This window comes from Vidua chalybeata, chromosome 12 (assembly GCF_026979565.1).
Source record: "Vidua chalybeata isolate OUT-0048 chromosome 12, bVidCha1 merged haplotype, whole genome shotgun sequence".
NCBI lineage: Eukaryota > Metazoa > Chordata > Aves > Passeriformes > Viduidae > Vidua > Vidua chalybeata.
Window position 1 is genome coordinate 8,130,965 of NC_071541.1, and position 19,092 is coordinate 8,150,056.

Sequence of the window (19,092 nt, forward strand, 5' to 3'; positions counted from 1 at the left end):
TTAGCAGAGAATGTGGTGAACCCTCCTCTCTTGGTCTCATTCCAATGTTGGATAATAAGAATGTAACTGATTAATCATCTCTCTATAGTTTGCCAGTAATCTGTTATTAATGCTTGTATTGAAGTAAATAAAACTAAACCTGACAGATGTAAAAACTGTTGCATTCACATCCCAATGATGCAGTGAGGTGTAAAAAATTGGCTAGGAACTGAAAAGTATAGCTTTTCATGAAACCTAATGACAGTGTCTAACTTCCTGATGAAAACACATTTGTGTGAATGTCAGTGCACAGAGAATTGTTTAGACAGACTGTAATGATGATTGCTAAAGAAATATTGAAAGCAATAAAATATAAAATAACAACCTTCCATTGGTTTTGTTATAATTCAAATACGTTATCACTTGTGTGGTATCATTTCATATGAAGAGTCACATAGAGTGTGACAGCTGATCCTTGAAAAGGAAGTCATGGGGAAAAAGATTTTCTTCTAATATCTTGAAGACTTAATATGGATGTTGTCATGTGTTTGTCTAAAGCCCAATATTATGGAAATTTGAGAAGGAAGAAACTTTGAATTAAACTTTTTTTTCTTGTGGGTGCTATTTGAGGCTCCAATTAACTTTCATTAGTAATTAAAAGATCCGCTTCTGAAGAGGATTGATTTGGAGCATAATCATACTCACTGGAAATACTTTGTTGAAGGGAGCATCTGGTTGCATCCTTTTTACCTCTGTAAATCAAGCCAGCCAACGGAGGCTGCTCTCTAATGGTATCCAATACAAAAGGTTACATTTATGAAAGGTGATTGTTTCCTTAGGATTGTTTATGCATTGCATTTATGCTGAGGGACTGCTTATCTAATAATTGCAATACTTATTTGTATAATTACTTTTTTAGAAAGGAAAAGTTTTTATCCTTTTAAAATAATGGGTCACTATATACACGAGTTAGTAAAACCCTTTGAGTTCCCTTGACATTGGAAATAAATTGCGAATCTTTGATCTCATTCATCTAAATTATACCTCTGCTAGGAAATCTCAATTAGAGGTTAGCAGGGTGCAGGCAGTTGAGCTGCACTGCTTTAGGTTCTTACAACAGAAAGAAGCCTTGAGGGGCATCGTGTGTGCTCTGCCTAATCCCTGGCTCTCCTGAAGCCTGGAATGCAGGGCTGTGTCTGCTGCATCAGGCATTTGGAGACAAGGCCACATCCTCTGAATGAGCTCAGTAATTTGGCTGTTTTGGGGTAACTCTTAGTCCCCCATTATCTGCTGCTTAGACAAGAGGTGCTTATCCCGTTACTGTGTCAGTGTCTCCTCGAGGAGTCAGGGGCATCCTCACTCAAAACCAGAAAGTAGAACTCCTGGTTCAGATGATTGCTCAGAGCAGAAAAAATTTGCCCTGAATTTACAATGTTTATAATAATATATTCACTAGCTTTTTGTAAAATCTTCACAAATCGGGAGTCTTTCTGCCTTAGCTCCACACACCCTGTCCTTTCTGAATGATTTAGGTTGTCTTTAAAGCAAATGAAAATATTGCATTCTTAATTTGTCTGCTCCACTATAGAAAATGAATTATTTACATGATCAGCAAAAAAATGCTTTAGGATACAAACTTTTACACTATTTTTCTTTTTTATTTTAAAACAGTTGCTTTTAAAATCTTCATTCAGTATTGGTTTATGGTGTCATAGGAGGGAAACAAAAATGAAATTTGAAAGAATTGAATTTTATTTTCTTGTAAGAGATTAAAATATTTTACCTGTAGACTGTTTTGTTGTAACATTATTTATCAGAGTAGAGTCAATTTAAGCTTTTGCTCTGTTGCATTTATGGAGAGACAGATGGCTGAAAAGAATATAAAGAATGTAGTATTTTTTTCAGTTCTTTCTGTTTTCAGTGCACATTGGGTCCCTTGCCTGCCTGAATACAGATGCGGAAAACAGGAAGAGATACAGTGCAAGAAAAATTTGTATATGAAATTTTATCCAGTGAAATACAGAAAAGCTCACCATCTTCTCCACTCCTTCAAAACAAAATTACTGAAAGCTAAATAACAACAAAATCCTAAAAATTCATATCTTAACTGAGTTTTTACATTGGTGATGTTGTGTGCTGGTACTTGGCACTGGTGAGGTTGTGCCTTGAGTGCTGTGTCCACTTCTGGCCCCTCAGTTTGGGGAGGACGTTGAGATGCTTGAGCGTGTCCAGAACAGGCAACGAGGCTGCTGAGGGGCTTGGAACAAGTACAAGAACAAGAGTACATAGCCAGGTGATGGGAAGCTGTGGAAAATAAAAGAGGGATACCTGGGAACAAGAGATGTTAAGGAATATGAGGGAAGTTCTAGACTAAAGGGATGTATTGGAATCTGCAGAAGAAATGCATTTGATATAGGACATATAGTAAAATATGGAGTGCAGGGATGATGAGATACTATTTCTAATAAGCAGCTTGTACTTACATTCATCACTGCATTTCAATCATTGAAAAATCAAAACTTTATTTAAGGAAATAAAAGTTCAGAAATAGCCCTTTATATAGTTAATAGCCTGTCTGGTCAGTGGGCTGCCAAATATATGCTGAGCTCAGTATTCCCACTGTGATTTCTTTTTCCATAATGGAAAGAGCAGGAATGGTTTTCATAAAGACTATTTGTCATCTTTTAAAGGATGTATTGAATTTTTTATTTTTTTTCATTCTAAAAACGTGGCCTTTGGCATTCACAACATGCATTTTTCATAAATGCAATTCTTTGGCAGAGCGAACTATTCTGATGTTTGTAAGAAGTAGGATTGTGTCAGGAAAAAACTTTAAGTAATTGAATGCAGCATACTATAGACTTTTCATAATGCAAAAAATGTGTTTCCTAGACAAAAAAAAATCATCAGATTGTTTTAAAGTTTTAATGAAAATATTTTTCTTTGAAAACTTAAATTATATTTGATCTCTTAAAATTGTGTGCTTTTTCCTACATTCCTACTTAAATTATGATTAGAATGTTGGTTCAAAGATACAGTTCCTAATGGTGCCTACTCACATAATTGTTGGAAAATTATGTTAGACTTGTTGGAAAATTTTTGGGAAAATTAAGTTTCCGTAACTGGTAATTTACTAAAGATAAACTGAATTAGAGTAAAACCACAATTCTCTTTCTTTTTCCCTTTCCCTCAAAAAACCCCAAACCCAAACAACCAACCCCAAACTTCACCTGTCCTGTTGCTTTCAGGTATTATTTATAGGTAAACCTTTTGGTGTTAGAATATGAAGTGTTAGATTTCAGTTTAGCAGAAAATAATGCTGACCACCTCTCCTGTTGGCCTTGGTACAATTTTTACCATTTGATGTGAAAGGAAGGAATCTGAAAAATGAAAAATAACTGCCAGCAGTATAAAAGAGTATATTTTAAATTACTCTATTAAAGCTGTTTAGCTCACTAGCTTGGATAGTGATAGATAGCTTAGATATCTTAGATATTGAATAATTGCCCAATTTCTCTTACTGTAGTTGAAAAATGGTAAATCTTTTTGCCTTCTCAAAAATCTCCAATGTCTTCTGAAAAACATATTTGCAATAGTTTTTAAACAGCCTTCTTAAGTCCCCAACTGTTACCAACAGCAGTGAGACTTTAGTGGCTATTGACTACTGAAACTGTATTTGACTTCAGTATTAAATGTTCTGTTTTATGGAGTAAAAAGAATTCTCTGCCTCCTTCCCTCCCCATAATTAATAATTTTGTCACGTGCCTTCTCTGTGCCTCTTCTGTAACCATGACTCACCTTAATACCAGTGTTTGACATTAGAAGCCTCTCCAGAGAGGAAGAAAATCATTCAGAAATGAGCTGTATAAAGGTTATTAAACCAACACTTAAGATTCTAGTCCTGCACATTTTCCTTTGCCCCTAATTACATTCCAAGAACAGCAATGTAGAATTTTCACTATATATATATCTTTATCAGTGGAAAAGTACCTACAGGGAACTGAAAGTTTACTCCCAGCAGTCACATATATTGCTTATATATATTTGGAATGCTAGTTTTTTTCAAGAATGGGGAGGAAGTCTTGGGGGTTGAGTGTCCTAAAAGTACATGTTGAAGTACATATGTAATAGGATTCTTTTCTTACCCATTGTTGTATGGGTCAGGATTTTGGCTAAAGTTGTTTTATTGACTGCACTGTTACTCTTTCTTCTAAAAGTAAAGGCAAATTGCACAAGAAAGTTTGGAACATGGAGTTGATGCTGTGTAAATACATCCCTGCTTGCAAACGTCTCATTTGTCACCTCCCAGAAAGCTCCAGGTCTAACCTGAATATCAAAAGCCACAATACATGGAACAGTGTATTAATTTTCTAAATAACTTTGAAATGTAGGCAAAAAACCCACTTACATTAAGTTTTTCTGTTTCTAAAGCTTCTACAATCCATGTAGACTGGGAAAAAGTTAATTTTTAATCACCAGAATGTGGCATGCTCAGTTACACTGCCTTCACAGGTAGCAGGGAGTGGCAGCAGCAAAGCAGTGATGATTTGCAGTGTGGCTGTTCCAGCTTGCGGTGACCCTGGTGAGGTCGGGTCCTTTCAATTAGCAGGATGAGGCAGCGAACTCCCCTGCCATTATGTTCTTGTTGCCAGGGTCTGCTTCTGCTTTAGAGTATTGCATAGGTTGCCCATTAAAGTCTAATTCCTTCAATAACAATTTAACACAAACTTCCTTTCCTAATTTATAAAACGATCTGTGTCTTTTTCTAACCTTGTGCGTTTCAAATTAATGATTTGAGACTATAAAAGTTCTCTAGATGTTTATTTTTTGTTGGCTTTTTCAGTGAAGTTTGCCTAATACTGGATAAAATTATTTTGCCCTCATGAGGGGTAAAGAGGTAATACAGCTTAGCTGAGCAAAGGTGCAATTTTTAATATTTAGTGCTTACTGAAAAAAATTCAAGTAATTGTAGCATTTATAAAAGCTTTAGAATTCCCAACCTGATCAGGCTGCTGCTGCTAATTAATAATAATAATAAGGCACTAGAAAGGCAGGTTTTAGCCAAAATGAGAATTTCCTAAATTGATAGAACTTTTAATAGAGTCTTTTCAAGAAAAAGAAAAGACAGTGCTAGAAAAAAAGAAGTTGTGAATTACGAAAATGTGGAAATTACATTTTATCCATAGACATGGTTTATAAAATAGCATAGATATTGTAGAATTATGCTGCATGTGTATGTAATTTTATTTTTTGTCTTGTTCATTGTTCACTTTTCAATTAAATACCTATTAAAAAAGGCAGTTAAACTGGGCAGGAACAATTATCAGGGGTCATGTCTTTAATTGTTGTTTTCCCACTTTAACATCTATGAATACAAATGTTGTTTTCTTAACAAAATGTACAAGGGTTTTTTTAAAGCTTTCCCTCTTTCTTCATTTCAAGAATACATCCCCATTTGTTTTGCTATTCTAAGCACATTATAGTCCTAATTTGTAAATCAAATAATTCTGTTTATTTTGAAACACTTTCCCCAAGTGAAGTTCCGATGTTCTGGCCCTTGTGTCATTATTGATGTTCAGGGCAATGGGAATGGGGCAGCATTGCTGCTGCTCCTTGGCTCTTAAAATTCATGTTGTTTGCTTAAAAATTAACTTTCATGGTGCACAAGCAGTGAGGGTATCTGTTGAAAAACTTCTTAATATTATTTTTAGATATGCTTCATTTCAATATGTGTTGCTTTTAATATTCTATTTCTTGGTCAAATGATGAGGAAACAGCTACACTGCAGTGTTATCACTATTGATACCTTAGGAGTGTTTATACTCAATTAAAATATGCAAAATTGAGAAATAAGTTTTCATTAAAAACTCATTTTACTTAGCTGATATGAAGTTTGATAAAGGTTTTGAATCTCTGAACTAGCAGTCATGTTAATGCACCAGCATCTGTGCTGTGTTCCAGATTTCTTTCTGATATTGCCTTCAAAAGCAGTATCATGTCTCCTTATAGCTCTCTGCTGGATATTTTCTGGTTTGCCAGAAGGTGTTTAATTACAAACTAAGCTTATGCAAGTATTTGATTCAAACTGAAAAATGTTATTCTGATTTTTTGATATAATCCTTTGTGATGTTTTTACTTATATAGATTGTAATATGCCTATTTTAGTAATTTAAAAATGTTTAGATACTTTACATTTACTTTCAGGGTTGTCAAAATTTTTGTGTGATGCAGTCTGAATTCCTCACTGTTACTGGTGTGGCTTCTGTCTTGCTCACACACAGGTCCTGTGCACATGTTTGTATTTTTATACTTGTGAGTATTTCCCTATGTACCTGACTGTCTGTCTTCTATCTTGAAAAGTAATTTGGGAACATGCAATTATCAATATGTACCAAAAAATTCTTAATTGAAGAATCCTGACTGCTGCTGCTTTGTCAGAATCTGTTGTTCTGTTGTAAAATGAATAAGTAGCTTTAATTAGCAGAGTTGGAAGGAATATTACTGGAGAGAAGGAAGCATTTTGGTGCATGATTGGTGCTAATTCAGGTATTTTAGGTACAACTTTTGACCAAATGATTCCTGCCTCGACACCTGGAGGATGCATAGTTGTTTGTGTGTTGAGGGGAGGAACTGTAGGGTCACTCTTTATCTGCAGCTGGCCAGGGGATTGCAGCCGTTCATTTCCTGATGGTGGTTTTATTATCTGCTTGTTTGTAGGTTTCACTGTTTCAATCTTGTTTGAGGTGGAAGTGAGCAAAGTTCCTGCTACCAGGCAGTCAAAGCACAAGTCATGTCATGGCCCGCAGGGGTTGCCTGGTTCTTGAGCCTCAGTAGGGACTTTAAGTTCCTCTCTTGATACTTGGTCTGGAATTCAGTTATTTAAGAGTCTGACTTTTATCTTAAATCTCTATGAAATGAGATTTGTTGGAAAACATGCACAGCTTGAACTTCAGTCAAAAGCCTGCATTTAGGGAACACATTCCCTTTCATGGTCACCCACAGAGCAAACATTTAGAAATGCTTTGCAGACAATTGATTTGCTTAATCCTTTGTCAAGTTATGTTTTGGATCTCAGTTTTTAAGAGCTAATTTTGTAACACATTTTTTGTGATAACTGCATTATTGATACCTGCAGAAATATGTATTCTATTTCTTGTGTTATCCCAGGCTTTTTCCTACTGTAGTTAATTCACTGTATGTTATATCCCTTCCACAAAAAGTCAGGTGGAAGTAGTTCCCATATTTGCTTTCATCATGGGCATTATGGCATACAGGAGTGAATCAGTTCTACATTAGACCAGTAACTCAGTAACCAGCACTGAATCACTTTCTTGAATAAAATCCTGACCTTTAAAAGGTCTGATCAAATGTGATGTGTTTTGTGCACTGAGTGCGTGTCTCCCCTCCAACCATGGCAATAGGAATGGCAAACTGATAGATATTCTGGCAAGGTACAGATCAGATTGATTTACTTGGTGTACAGTTGCTTTGAGCCTGTTTGCAATGGAGACTTGTGTTACTAATGAAGGTCTTTTCTCTTGGAATATTTTCACTCTCTTAATCCTCATTTCCTCTGTTTTTTTCCTTTTTTTTTTTTTTTTTTTGGTACTGTTGCACCTTCTTATTGCACAATAAATTCTGAATTTGTTATAAAGCTATAGTGTTCCATTAAAACTATTGTAACTGCTTCCTTAAATCCAGTTTTGATAAAGCAAAAAATTAATTCAGTTTCTAAACCAAGTAAATCTCTACCAACCTGTCTCATTTTATCAGTGAGAAATTGTGAGATTTTGTAGTTTCAGGAATATTCCTCCATTACTGGTATAGATCAGTGGAACTGAAGCAACTTAATATTTATGCTGAAATGGGGATGAAGACTTTCCTATGCTGAGCAACAGGGCTGACTGTTGCCTGTGGAAAAGTTGATTATAAGACTTTTTTTTTATTGCAATGCTAATAAAACCAGGCTGTCCTGGTGTATAGTATGCATGGACACCTCCCTCGTATTGATTTATAGCAGTTCCATAATTTTTAGAAAAGGAACTTTTAAATTTCTTGTAATAAGAATTTCTTGTATTTTCTTTTTCTGTGTGATTTATAAGAAGTCTATTTCTCTTTTATACATTGGCCTGATTTGTAGGAAGATTTTGTAAATGTTCCTAATCACCAGTTTGCACACAGAAATCAGAATTACTGATTGCTTTGGGCCAATTTATAACACATCTCATATAACTGTACTGAGTTTAGGAATTACAATATCACAATATAGTTCTAATAGAGACTGAACTGCCTTTTTTTTTTTTCCTCATATTTATCATTACCACTCAGATAACTCACTCCAAAGTGTCTGTTGGTGTGCTGCCTCATGAGTGTTTAATGATGACTTTCATTCAGTCTAAGCTGTCAGTAGGTCAGAGATGCCTCATATCTTGGATGGAGTTATGAAATATCCTGAGTTTATTACCCTATTAAAATTCATTTTAAATGTCAAAGTTTCTAATTTGAACAAGGAAATTTAGTTTAGGAGCATCTTCAAAGTAGTACAGTTTTCTCCTTGAGTATCAAGTGAAGTATCAGAGAAAAATAAAAAGAATTTTACAGCATATGATATTTAATTATTTCTGTGTTTTAACTTCAGGTCGTTTGCAGAGGGGACTATAAGAAATAATCATTCTGTGGTCTTTTATGATTTACTTTTTACATTAAAAGCAGTTTGCAGAAAAGGCCTGTCTAACCGAAGATACTGATTTTAATAAAACAAGCCCCAACATTCTTAGCAAAGCCCACTGCAATTTTTCCTTTAGAAAATTCTGTGCTTTGCCATCCCTGGAATGCCTCATTGTTTGCTTTGACCCAGTTTCTTGTCTGTTCTGTGATGATAATTTAATTTTTCTCCCTTGCCAAGCTGTGGCCTGTCTGCACCAGGCCTGGTCCTCTTCTCATGGTCATGTTTTTCTGCTTAGGGGGCTGCAGCTTCAACAACCTGAACGTTCTACAGCAGCTGAAATATTACAGGGCAAATAGATGGCCAAGCTAGATGGTAGTGCAGTCTAAAATTGCCCAGATGAGCATGAAGATTATCAGGTAATGACCAAAAGAAATGTTTTTCTGAGCCCTTTCAGTGTGGTTCTGTTTCTGAAGCTGGACCCACAATTGTTCTGTCAGGTGCTTGTAAAACCTGAAGCTGGAGCTTTGATAAATAGTCTCTTTTCTTGTTAATAAAGAAATGTCATTAATGATATCAGAGGTACTGGCATGTTGCTCTCTGATTAATTCCTTGTGTGGAAGTATGAGATTAACAATGGAGGACAAAAGACATGATAAATTCATTTAGTGATAAGGACTTAGAGTAATCAGGAAGTAGTTTGCTGGTTTATGAAGCTCAAATGTTAAATTCCCTTGCAAAAAAAAAGTTGTGGCATTCATTTCAGTATCACTAGATCACTGTTGAGTTTTGAGGATGGCTCACGTGAAGCTCAATGAGGCAAATAGCATGTGTAATGTATCTCAAATTCTGTCAAATAGATATCATGTGGTATCACACAGGAATTTTAATTTCAAAAGGAAATTATAGAAGCATGGGAGAAAATAACTGTATTTTTTTTTTCTAATGGTAATGAATTTTGTTTGAAACAAGCCTCTTAGTTTTTGATACCTCCATCATAATGGTGTGTAACACTCTCCAGAATCCCCCCATTACTGTAACTTTCTCTCCAGGCTAATTTACATATTTGCATATGCAGAGTCTGTACAAAGAGGTATCGTTTTCAGAGATGCTGGGCTGCATCTTGAATTGATCATTGCTATACCTGTGGGGCTGAGTAGCTAGCCCTGAGGTCAATAGTCTGTTTTGAATGTTAGAAGTCCTTAATGTATGCCAAAATACTTACTAAAGCAGCCTTAAATTGCTTATATTAAAAAAAGAGAATCACATTAATGGCAGTAAAAACTTAGATTTTCGTGACTTGAACTTCAAAAGTTTTGATGACATCCTACATTTATTTAGAATGTAAGTCACAGTTGTTCAGTTGTTATTGAATGTTAGCCTTCTCAGCTGAATCGGTTTCTCTGAAAAAATTTGCAAAAAATACTTGTTTCTTGTGGCCCCACAGAAAAGAGACTCTTGGTTTTGTTCTATAACATGAACAAAAATGCAACCTGTCTTAAATTCTGGTATTGATGTAAGAAGAGTTAATATTGGGAAATTGAATTACTTTCATGTGCTCTAAATATAAGTTTCAAGACAGTTAATTTCAGAATGGTGTTTCTCAGCAGATGTGTGGAATTTATAATAGATCTCATCTTCACTATGAGCCTTAATATACAATTATATAAAAATTCTAGAAATGTCAAGTAGGGGAAAATTCGTAATGCAAATCAATAACAATTTGGCCGTATTGCTGGATCAGTTGTATTCTGTGGTTTGTAATTTTTCAGTGAATAGACAATAATGTTTTACATAAGCATCGTAATTTCTTTTTATATTGATTTGTCTTGATAGTTCCTTCTAGTTATTAGCAGGACTATTATTTGTTTGACACTACCACCTAGCGAATGTTGTTCTTGTCATAAGCTGCAGTGCAACTTCCTGCCCACACATAGAAGATACCTTGCCAATAATACCGAAAGCAGGACAAAATATTATCTCCCTTTTACAGATGGTCTGCTTAGTGTGAGTACTTACCTTGGCTTCTGGGCAGAATTGTACAATGCATGCTGGAAACTTTGCTGCCACAACCACATTGTCACTGGTTCTTTTGGGATTCAAATTGAAGCTATTTGGATTCTCTGTGTATAAACTGCAAAAAAATTCTCAGTGTATAAGCTTGCTTTGAGCTGTTGTGTACCGTGCACCTCAACGGGCGGTCATCAGTTCTCCGTTATTAAGAGCTAATAATGAGTCATCCAAGCTGCGTTTATTTAATCCTCCATTCAAAACAGCCCAGTTTCTTGGCTAATTAGAGCCTTGCTTTGGTGGGGGGCTCATGTATTCAGGGTGTTTTGTGTTAAGGTCCAGAAAAGAGTTGAGTGGAGAAATCAAGTTGCTGCAGAAGCCTGAGTCCCTGTGGTTGGAGCAGCTCATCCTTCCATCTTCTCATGGTTCTCTCTGTTGTTTCTTTGCCACAGGATTTGGGAATCTCATCAGTGCTCTCTTCATTCAGGTCCAGAGGTCCCTCTTCTGCTGCACTTGTGAGTTGGTGGTAGTTTCCAGAGTAATGCAGTGATTGGATTTGGGTGGGGGGGCTGTGCTTGGTGGTGTATTTTCAGTGGTTCTTCCCTACCCTTGTGCATTGCTGGGTTCTTTACTCATGTGCATTCACACAGATGAGGACAGACTGCAAAGAATGTTCTGGTCATTCTGACCACTCCTGTGATCCTCTGAATTTTATTGATGCAAATTATCATATCTTGATATTGAAGGGCATGTATCATGTGCTAACTCAAACAATAAGTTCATTTGGTTTGCTCAATTTGTGTGTTTTAATATTGTTTAGTACAGGTACTGTTGAGTGAGCACATATACTCTTAGGGGTGACACAAATTAATTCCACTCCCATCACAGAATCCCTCCCTGGATTTATCACAAATTGCTGCAGTTGTGAGTGATTCCATGCTCTCATGAGAAGCATGAGATTAAATTCTGTCACTACTGTACTGTTTTTAATTAATTTAACCTCCAAACGAATAATTTCCCAGTGTCAGTTTCTCTCTCTTTGGTCAGTAGATAAATTAGTTAATGGCAAATTAATTAGTTAATGCAGTCAATATTTAAAAGCTCCACAAAAGAGATAAGAATGACTGGTGCAGATTCTGGAAATGTTGCAGAAGTAGGGGATCATGTCTTGAACAGGAAAAACGGAAGTTGCATTTTTGCATTAGTTGTTTGCCTACTACTGTTGAATTAACTGTGGAACGTGGTCAGCTACAAAACAAGAGTGGAAGCTGAAATACTGTAGTGCCAATAGCTAGATCCTGAAGTGATGTTTTTGTGATAATTTGGAGAATAGCAAAACCAAACAGGAATAACTGTGAATGAGCTGAAAAGAATCAAACTGAGCTGTGTGCTGAGGAATGGGCTTTTTTTTCCTTTGGAACAGTAATTAAGATATATCAAGAATGAACATAATTTTTTTGAGTGTTTTGAAAGAGTCTGAAGTCCTTAACATTATCTATTCATTCATTGCTTTGTTTAGTCTGTGCATTCTTACTGAAAAATGTCTTTATGTGGTGAATAACGGGGAAACGAATACAATGAACAGAGGACTGTTGCACTTTTACTGTTCCACTGTAGAATGCTCATGCATTTGGGTTTCCTGGGAGATAAGCCTTACAAGGAAGGCTTAAATAGGCAGCAGAGCAGTGACCCTTGAAGAGCCCCATGACCTGAGTAGGCAATGTCTTCTCATCCTCAAGTCCTGGCTCTCAGCTTTGCTGAAAGTGAGAAGCTGGAGCTCATTGCAGTGTGTGAACCTGAAAAAGACAGAGGGCAGTGCTGGGGTACAGCCAGTCACCACAGTCCCATTTAGCAGTATCTCTGTTCTGAAGGAAGGTATTTGTAACTCGCTACTGGTAGGACACAGGGGGTTAAGACAGAGCTGTGTCTGCCCAGGGGCTTGGGGAAATCACCATGCACAGGTCAGACAGGATGCAAACCTCTCTGGGTTGGAGAAGTTGAATATACTTGAAACAAATGGCTTCTTGTGTCCGTCCAAACAGGTGGAACCCTGGTCTCTCATATATCAATCAGGTTGTTTCTGCCTTCTGCAGGGGCTGGCACCTACTGATTGTTAACAACACAGACAAGTTGGATTTCTGGATTCTTCCAAAGAAGCCAAGATTGAGTCTGAGTGTTTCTGCTGATAACAATGACTACTGAACTGGACTTAGGAAATGTTTGCCTGCAATATTTTCCACTAAATGTGTTAGTGTAATAGTTGGGAAAATTGCATGTTGCTGTATCAAAATTAATTTAAAATCTCATTAATTATTTGAAGTGGTCTGACAATCAAATGTACACTTTGCCCTCTGTACATTGTCAGTTACCATATTAAGAATTTCAACATTTGAGTTTAATTAAAACTTGTTTTAAATTGGATTTACTGCCTTTAATATAGATACTGGCTCAATAGGGAGGATGCAATGCATGTTTTGCAAGTTTAATGAACCATTTCAAATTACACTTTGATATTAGTTTCAAAAGTGACATTGTGTTTTGTTAAGACTTTTTCTAAATCAAATGTAAATGGGAAAAAACAGTGGAAGTTATCCTGAAGGTGCTCAGATAGGAGACAACAAAAGCTGTTTAAACTATTAATATATAGCAAATGGAATTACTTAGTGGTTGAATCCTTGCCAGTTAAATGGGTGTCAGAACAGATAATGCTTAACATGATTGGAAAAGAGGTAATTTCTTCAAAATACAGTGGCTCATATGAAACAATTACATACACAAAACTCAGTAACAATTTTGGAAAACTCCTGTTGCGCTGCCTTTGAACAGATTTAGTGTTTGTCACTATTTAGAGATACAGACTTGGACTTATTCTAACGTTCAGGGAAGACTTTCTAGTTTCAGGAGAGCAGAGGCTGGAGAAAGTCTTCTCTTAATACATTATTTGTGTGAGTGTTTTGTGTGTTCTAGGAGACTTTAGTGAAGATTTATGCCGTGTTGGGTGTATATGAGGCTAATTCTACTGTAGTTTGTGTTTAATACTTCATGGCATGCTCTGTGTCTCAGGTCAGTGTGCATAATTCGAAGGCTAATATGCTTGCTCAGTCCTTTCAGGAATCTGCTCTTTGAAACTTTAACTATTTTTTTGTATTGTTTTGGGTTTTTTTTTCTGGTCCCCCCTATGCTGCTTGTTCTTTAAGAAATAATGGTATTTCTCCTGTGATGACTCAGGTGTACTTTGAATTTTATTGGTGTTTCTTGTGTTTCATGCTTAATCTTTTCAAATGCAATTATCCATGTGATGTATTATAAGCTTCTGGGGAGAACAGAACATTACAGTTTCTACATTAATAGCTTATAAGAAAATGACTAAGTGGACCTGTTTATAGACCTAATGCACCAGGATTCAACTCCAAAAAGAATGTAAGAACAACAGGCCCTGGTTAACATTCTGTGGAAGCCAGCAGCTTTGATGTATGTATTTGTAGATGTCTGCAGAATACAGATAATCAGTATTTGAAGTGTGCAAATTAAAGATCTACTTGACCAGTCATAATTACAGCACTGTAAGGGCAGAATGGCAGTGAGAAGTAATAAAATGGTCTTTAATCTCTTCCACTGTAAATTATAATCTGTTTGTGGTTAAGAGAAAATGTTTTGGTGGCTGCAGCATCCCATTCATGTGGCTGCTAGGGGGGATTTCTTACCTTCCAGATTTTACTTTGAGCAGGTATTGCTCAGGAATTTCCTCAAAGAGGAAAAGGCACTAAAAATGTGCTTTATTTATTGATTAAAGGTTCATCTGTCATGGGGGTTTCACTGTTATTCTGACTTCCTTTTTTAGTATTGAAAGACAGTTGGGGTTTATTTTATGATGTTTTAGCTGCCTGCATTTTATTGAGATTCTGTGAGATTTTAGCATTTTGAAATTTAACATATCTGTCTTCTAGTTTGAGGAAAGTATCTCCATTTGATTGTTGTGTCAGTTTTACCCAATTATTAGTCAGAGTTTTTAGGTGCAGTACCTTTACTGTATTTTCTAACACTGCTTTTTTATTTAGTTTTTATATCCCCCCACTAAATTTTGATTAATTATACTGAATAGAAATACAAGTGTTTCTTGTACGTAGGCTCTCTATTCTATCAACAGAAAGCAAGAAATATCAGATTAAATGTTCAGAAGAAAGAACAGACTGAAGTCCTACACTGCTCACTGTGCTGGAGAAAATGTACAATGAATGCAAAGTGTGGGGAAGGTCCTGGTAGATCCCAAGGAAAAGGGTGGCATTGCTGGGGCTGGCACGCAGGGACAGGTGCTCTGCTTTCATACAGAAATGTTGTACTGAGCACGCTGTACTTCACTTCTTGTGCCAGGAGTTTCTCTTGCTTTGAGCTGGGATCCAGCCTTAGGAAACTGTTCTTAGGCTACTTGGACCACTTCCATAGTTCAACAGGAGTAGGAGCCATAATTTCCACTACAGTGAGTACAAGTAAAGTTAAGTAGAAAAGATGGTCTGTCCAGAAGGCTGCAAGAGTTAATTGCACATATCTGATAACACAGTTCAGTAATTTTGGTCTGCTGGGTGCTCTAGTTACTATTACTATTTTCTCTCTATTATGAGAATAAATAATTATTTTGATGATTGTTCTGTGAACACTTGAACAATAATTTTGTCTTGAAGAGTATTTTCAGCAGCTATCTGCATTTGTAACAATTTTGGTAACATATCTAACAACTTCAGTACTGATGAAAAGAATAAAGTTCCTGAGGTCTTAATAGCTGCACTTTAATTGCATTGATAGTAAATGAGGAATATTGTGAATTTGGAGTTAGAAACTTAGCAAGATTGAGAATTGCTGGTGTGTTTTTTCTTCTCTCACATGAAGAATGACTTTTCCATTAGTCTGCTTCATTTCTACCTTGGCCAAATACACTGAAAATTAGGATACAGTGCAATGCATCTTGCTTGTAGGTTTGCAGTTCAGGCTATTAAACATAAGCTATATTGAAAACCTCACACAATTTTAGTAGCTTTCCCAGGAATGTTAACAGAATTGTCTCAACCTTTGCTATGTTGTTTAAAGTGCTGACAAAAAAGGAAGCCTGAACTATAGCAAATACAGATTTTTTTTTTTTCCTATACAGAACTGCCATTCTCTTGTTTCTATCATACTTTGATCATTATAGTCAAATAGTTTCAAGCATATTCCTTTCAATGACTTCTTTTCCTTTCAGCTAGAGTTAGTGCTGTTGCACTATTCAGGAGAAGATGAACTGATAGTAACTCTGCTGTGTCTCTCTTGTGACCACACCAAAGTACTTTAGACCTTCCTAATCTTTTACTGTGTGATAAAAGCTTTAATGTCCTTTGCTGTTGCCCTGATACCAGTGCAGCTGCCTCACCTGTGGTTCTTGTTATGCCATTACTAACATTACATTCCTTATATTGGCTAACTTGAAAAATCTGCTAAAAAAACTTCCAGTGATAACTGGCAGGAGAGGCAGCACTGTTTCACAGCAAGTGCTTGTGAATAATTTAAAACAAACTCACATCTGTCTTCTATTTAAGTGAGAGTGTGTATCTGTGATTCTTAAGTGTCTTTCTTCATCTGAAGCAGGCACCTGAAGTCCAAGGAGTAGTTAGAATGGAATAAATGTTTTAAATTGGAGAGAAGGATTTATTTGCCTCCAAGTAGAATTTTACAATCTGTGAACAGATACTTTCTCACAGTTAATTCTCTCCAATGTAAACACTCCATCTGACAGTCTGGATATATTTTTTGTTGTCAGATGATCTTCCTCTGTACATTGAAGCTTCTTGACACTCTGCCTTGCTGGGAAGTGTTACTCTAGCAGGAAAGCAAGATGGAAAAAAAGTAACAGCAAAGAAAATGCAGGATTCCCTTAGGGCAATAAGTTTTGCTTTTATGTAGGAGCCATTTTCTGACAGGACATATAACAAGTTCCTTGTATTTTTTCCTTGTGTGACTCTCCATGTTCCACACAAGGCATACAGAGGTGTTTATGCCTTTTTCTACTTCATTAAAGCACTTCCTGGAGGAACAGTTCCTTTCCTCTCTATGGCTTTGCATGGCTTGTTTTGTATACAAGTACAGAGATGGGGGAGGTTAATGCTATTTCTGTTTTCAACAGGAACAAAATATGGTTTTTTAAAGTACTGTATAGAAGCAGGCTTGCAGGCAGGATGAGAGAATGTAAGCAAATGCAGCTCTTACAGGCATCTGGTTTATAGACAGTAAGTATTTATCAAGCAAGGCAAAAGCCATATTTATATGAATATAAATGATATCCTGAAATTTGATCACTTGTAAATGTGTACTGATCTGAAACATTCTTCAAAATTGTAGAAATTATTTATTCCTGTCTTTTGTAATGCCTATGTTTTCATCAGAATATCTGAGTAAAATTCTCTTCACTTTGACATAATAACATGGAAATCAGGAATTTTACTGGCAGAAGTGATGGACCTACAGTGTTTTAAAGATTTATATATATACACCATATATATTTGTTTTAAAAAACAGACTCCCATCAAGAGACTATCAGTAAAGATTTGATGAATTTTATCCTTTGGGGTGGTGAAGTTTGAAAAAAAATGGTGAAGGGTTGATTCAAAAGACATTAAACAGTAGTAATTAGCTTAGGATTTTATGCTAACAAACCACTTTAGCATGGTTCTCTTCAGCTTTTGTGAGACAGGTACCTTGTGAATAGTATTGAAAAATATGTTAGTCTAAAGATGAATTTTATGCTGTTTTGTTTTAGATAGAGCAGTAACAGATGTCCCATATTGCTCTGTCATATAGAGAGCAGTTGAATAAACACAATTAGAAACTTTTTTTTTTTTTTTTTTTTTCTCTTTAGATGGTTCTCTTTATTGTCCCAGAAGAAACATGGAGAATGCTTTTTAGGTTAATGTTTCTGTGAAGCTCTCATTTATGGAGTTTCAGATGGTTCAGATGTCATTCCCATGTACGAGAGATGGGTCCAGACCACTGCTGCTCTTCCTTTCAAAGCCAGATTTCCCTGGACTAAAGAGGAGATGTGGGGCACTGATGTGTAACAGGCAGATAACAGAATGTAGACATCATGGTATGTGTAATGAAAATTTACTGAACAATGAAATAGATACTGACAACACAGATTTCTTAGAGAAAGACAAATGACACATGACATAATAGAAACATGAAGTGTAATGCTTTATGTTACAAATAAACAACTCCCTTGAGAAACTTGAAGCATCTTGTTAAATGGAGACATTACTTCCACTGGATTGAAATGCACATTTTTACTACTTCTGCTTTTCTTATAACAGTATATTTATATTAGGAAAAAGCTTTCTTTGATTCTTCTGAATGCAAATGCACCACTGAAAGTTCTCATGTTGGCATAATTATTCTTCCTTAGCAGTTACTATCCTGTAACTCTGATTTGTATCAGTAAAACGTATCTGTTCTATGGCTTTTATTAGTGGATCAAGTGAATACTACAGCATTAGTTAAGGTATTTCACTTTAGAAAACTCTAAATTCTTCTATTGGTGGGTCTGGATAACAGAAAGTTTGCTGTAGTATCATCCTTAGGATAAATGCAACCAAGCACTGTACTGCAGCTGCTAACATTTATCTATCACGCATAGAGTGTATTGTTAGTGAAAAGAGAAATTTCCCCATAAAATTGTCTCTGCTGAAAAGTTTAATCAACAATTGCACCTTATTTATCATGACTGATGTAGCTGGGCCAGTGCAGACCTTATCTTATGTAGATACAGATTATATGATTTTGAATTCTAGTCAAAACCAAGCTTTTACACATCAGTTATCTGTGTTCTTTTTTTAAGCTAGACCTCTAAGCCTAGTAATGCTTAGAAAGTATTATTTAAGATATAAGAGGGTAGTTGAGAGAAAAGACTTTGGACATAAAGGTTAATAAATATAAATACTCAATATTGGTCTAATATGCTTAATTTTGAGATGATATGTAAAAGCTTTCTCCCAGTGTTTTCTGAACAGGTGGAAAAAGATTTCTGAAAGAATTTTGAAATTATTCTCACTAGTGTGAAATACCTGCTATTTCATTCTTACTCAGTTTGGCTGTGCCAAACCTGTATGAATCCTGTACTAATACACACATGCCTAATGTAGATTGTGGGTTATGTGAAAAGGCATTGGTATTTATGGGAACCTATAAAAATATCTTAGGATAATTTTGCATTTTCTTCAAGTTTCTGGAGCTTAAGATCTTGTCCTTGGAAGAATCTTCAAGAACTGGAGGATTCCTGAAACCCTTTGCCATTATGTTCCAAGGAAAAGGGAGAGCACTGTTATAATCTCCAAAGACAATTCAGCTGTGACTGTTGGGGTGGCTGGAGCATCCCAAACATAGTCTGTAAAACGATTTGTGCAAATCCTATTCATGTA

General features: G+C 35.9%; 1 protein-coding gene across 5 annotated transcripts in view; it reads left to right on the plus strand.

The window, feature by feature from the left end:
• The window catches only part of FHIT (fragile histidine triad diadenosine triphosphatase), a 524,049-nt gene that overhangs the window by 52,697 nt on the left and 452,260 nt on the right, over positions 1 to 19,092 (plus strand). For 2 of the 5 annotated variants that reach the window (XM_053953734.1, XM_053953733.1), the window contains one exon: positions 11,107 to 11,169. The exons of 2 other annotated variants lie outside the window; for them this stretch is intronic. The gene's annotated coding sequence lies outside the window, so the exon portion shown is untranslated. Of the gene's footprint in view, positions 1 to 8,942; positions 9,064 to 11,106; positions 11,170 to 19,092 lie in introns of all 5 variants that reach the window. One more of the 5 variants, XM_053953735.1, reaches the window with a different exon arrangement.